At 45.7% G+C, this 4,021-nt stretch overlaps 1 pseudogene; it reads left to right on the forward strand.

Annotated features, from left to right (window-relative positions):
* Positions 1 to 3,433: 3,433 nt before the first annotated feature.
* LOC141124345 (U2 spliceosomal RNA) lies at positions 3,434 to 3,518 on the forward strand (annotated as a pseudogene).
* The last annotated feature ends 503 nt before the right edge of the window (positions 3,519 to 4,021 follow it).

The following is a 4,021-nucleotide window of genomic DNA, read 5'->3' on the forward strand; positions in this document are numbered from 1 at the left end:
CTTCTACTAATTCATTTTTCACATTCTCTCCTAACTTCCTTAATCCCTCCAAATATTCCAACCGTTTCTGCCAACCCTCATACATCTCCCTTTCACTCCTTGCTTTCTCACACCCTTTCCTTATGAAGAACGCTTTTGTACATCCCTTCACCCACTCCCACCATTCAACAACATTCTCAAAATCACGCATCCTCCGTTTCAGTTTATTAAATAAGCATACATACTCATCTCTAACCCTCTCATCTTCTAACAAACTAATATTTAACTTCCATACCCCTTTCCCATGCACACTTTCCCCTTTTGTACTTACTACACATTCAATCCTACCATGGTCCGTAAAAGGCTCCCTCTTTATTTTAAATGACTCCAAATGCAGATTCCTAGATGCAAAACAAAAATCAATATGAGACATTATTGTACCATTACTACTAAAAAAAGTATAACCCCCATCCCTCCCAGTATCCACTAACTTAAACATATTTAGTATATCCCTTAACTCCTTACCCGATTTATCCACCTCCCCTCTCCCACTCCCCCCTCTCCCAATACTACACCTATCTGCCGCCCTCATAATACAATTCATATCCCCCACCACTAACATAGGTTCCCTTCCCCCTAAGTACAATTTTAATTTATCAAACAAACATAACCTTTCCTGCTTTTTTGTTGAGCCATAAACACAAAAAAAATTTATTACAATTCCTCCCACACCAACAAAAACTAACACAGCCCTCCCCCTTTCAATATGTACCACATTTTTTATTTTAAATCTATCCCCCTTAAACAAAATAGCCACCCCCTTATTCCTCTCTGGACACAAAGACCATACCGCTGGCCCACCGTCCCATTTTGCAACCCCAGGCTCCTCACTCAAATTACATTCTTGTACACACAATATATCACTTGGGCATGCAGAACAAAGTTTAAAAACTGCAGCCCTCCTAAAACTAGATTTTATGCTGCGTACATTAAGTGAAGATACCCTAAGCTGCATTAAGGCAAAAAGGAAGGATCAAAGCAAACCAAAATAATAAAATTAAATCATCTTTTTACCATGCTTTTCCCCCTCCCCCTAGCCATCCTTTTTGGTTTTTGGGCATCTTCCGTTTTAACTATCATCATTTCTTTTTCAGGTTTTTTCTTTCTTGAGCTCCTACGGTGCCCCACAGAAGTCTGGGGGTTCTCAACCTGGCCCGAACTCATAAAAGACTCTTCCGAACTGTCCGAGTCAATATCTGGGCCAGCCTGGGAGGGCTCCTCGTCACTAGGAAACTCCTCAATATTTTTCGAGGGGGAGAGTGGCTCGGAGCTTGCTATTTTCCGCTTCAACGAGCCCTGGCTCTGGTCCATATCCTCCTCCTCATTCCCACCAGAATCACTCTCCCCTCCTTTTTCCACCTGCTGTTCCCCCTCAGCCGCAAGGGTCTCGGGAACACCTCCATTTGAGGAGACCCTACTCACCCCGGCCTCATCAGGGATCAAATCAGGCTCTGGGGCTTGTGGCTCATCCCCCGCTAGAACGGCGAGAGCCTGGCCCAAAGCCTCCAAGGGGTCACTGCACGGTTTGCTACCCCCAACAACCTCCGCATAGGAGGCTTGTTCTTTAGGCTCAGAGCCCCCCTCCTTAGCTGGGTTACTTTGTCCTGGCATTTTGACAGTCCCACTAGTCCCACGAGGCACCTTGGGGCATGCCCTTGCCAGATGACACCTACTTCCACACAGAGGACAACTCAGTTTTTCAGGACAATCAGCGATTGCGTGGGTAGTCTTAAAACAATTCCGGCAAGCCTGCCCTGATTGGCAATTCTCCTTGGAGTGACCAAAGGAGAAGCAGAGCCTACAAAAAACAGGCTGCCCAGGATACTATAGGTTACCTCTATTTGGCCCAATCGAAAAAACCTGTGGTGGGTGTCTCACCCCACCAATTCCTTCCGGATCCTTCCTGAATTGAACCCAAAATTTCCTATGCCCATTAAAAGTACCAAAAACATTGGTTTGTTTTGACGCGACTGACACACTCTCACAATATCGAAGCAAAAAAATTTGAATCTCTTCATCGTTTGCAAAAGGGTCATACATGTGTACCATGAGAGGTACACGCTGCTTGGACTCGCTGCACAAAAAGGTCACACCCTCCAAGACCGGATCTCCAATCATCTCTGCTTGTCTCAGCCAACATGTCTGCATATCTGCCTTCGTCCAGAAGGTTACATCATAAAAACCACTGAACGGAAAGCATTGCACGCAAAAGATACTTTCCCGTGTCATACCAAACAGTTCCTCAAACACGGTCTTCTGTACAAAGTACAGACCTACATCCGCCCTTTTTGGCTCGGTTACTACCAGCCGAATTGTGTTTGGAGCATCAGGAGCTACCACCACCATCCTGATACCATCGCACCACACACGATCCACAAAGGAAAGGTGGGTAAGGGGATCGCTTCTTGTTGCCTGGGGACTAAGCCTTGGGCCAATAGCAGCAAGGGGGGGCCCTTCGAAAAGGGACGCTCCCCCCAAGGCCGACCCTCGGTTACCCCAGGCACCTCTTGACCAAGAATCAGGCAGTCGAGACTACACTTGATCTTAGCCAAAAGGCCGAGAAGCGGTGCGGTGTAATCATACTTAGGGAGATACCGGTCGTGGCAGTCGGGCGAGCGAGGAGTGGGTGAGATAATCGGCTCAGATGCCTGCTTAGCTCGGGTCCGCCGTGACCACAAACCCTCAGGAGATTTATAAGCTGCTATGCTGTGCATTGTTTATACAGTGTGATGTGGAGGTTGCTGTGCAAAATTTACAGTTTTAAAGTGTGAGTTGAACTATTGGAGATTTGTTTTTAGTGTGTGTTAAATAAACTGGTTGTACGTTATCACACTATTGGGAGCAATTCTGTTTATTCACATATGGAACGTATGTCACATTTTCCTCTGGATGGATAAAATTGGGTGGACTTATTCCGATGATCTGGAACCATTAAGCTTTTTAGCCTTGCACGCAAATGTGGGCACTTGGAGCTGGTGAGTGAATTTTCATTGGGAGCGGTTTCACGAGACACCAGGGTGTGGTGGAAGTTATTGGAAAGAAGATTTTGCACACTTTATTTGAATTTAAGGCACGAAGTTTGAATGAACTTTTTTTCATTGTCAAAATGATAGTTTTTTCTGCAGCATTGATAACTTAACACAGCTTGTAATAATATTTTTTTACACTTGATGTTCACCATTTTCCACATATATAGTTTGTATATTTAATTTTTATATGTAATTTCTTTATTATTGGTGTATACTTAAAATAGGTGTCCACGAGTTTTAGGAATAGTCACTATAAGGGTGATATATGTATTGAGGGAGCACCACTATTTTTATTGCCACGTGTGATTCAAGTATAGACACGTTTTAGATAAAAATTATATGGTTTAATAGATTTTTACAATATTACCGCTTCTCGGCCTTTTGGCTAAGATCAAGTGTAGTATCTGTTCTTATCAGTTTCCAGAGGAGGCGATGTTGTACCGACCAATAGTGGGAAGGGCACATGCAAATCCGATGGTGTAATTGGACCTGGACAGACGGTTGAGGGAAAGTCATCACCTGTTGCCCATGGGGGCTTCAGTGGGCCTAACCAACCAGTCTAGAAAGGACCTCCTGGTGAGGATGGGTGCTGCACATGGGTCTGGCCGGAGGGTCGGGTCCCTGGCCTTCTGGCCTGGATTGTGGTAGCTCTAGCTACGGACAGTTATTCGGGAGAGAACGCTTACTTCCCCTTTGAGGGGGGGGGGGAGTGGCCAGTATTTCCCGAATGTAATTAGGTAAGAGTGATGGGAGCGACAGTGGAGCCTGATGGTAAAGGGCTCTCACCAAGCTTCTGGATCTCCATGCCTTTCTGCCTGTGGTGGGGGCTGCTGTGGTCTGGGCTGTGGGTCGGGGTTGAACTTGAAAGCCTATGGAGTAGTGCCCCTGGAGTGGCAGACCAGGGGTGCCATAGAATCACTGTGTGTGGCAGACACTTTGATTTTGGGCACCAA

This window comes from Aquarana catesbeiana, linkage group LG01 (genome assembly GCF_042186555.1).
Source record: "Aquarana catesbeiana isolate 2022-GZ linkage group LG01, ASM4218655v1, whole genome shotgun sequence".
NCBI lineage: Eukaryota > Metazoa > Chordata > Amphibia > Anura > Ranidae > Aquarana > Aquarana catesbeiana.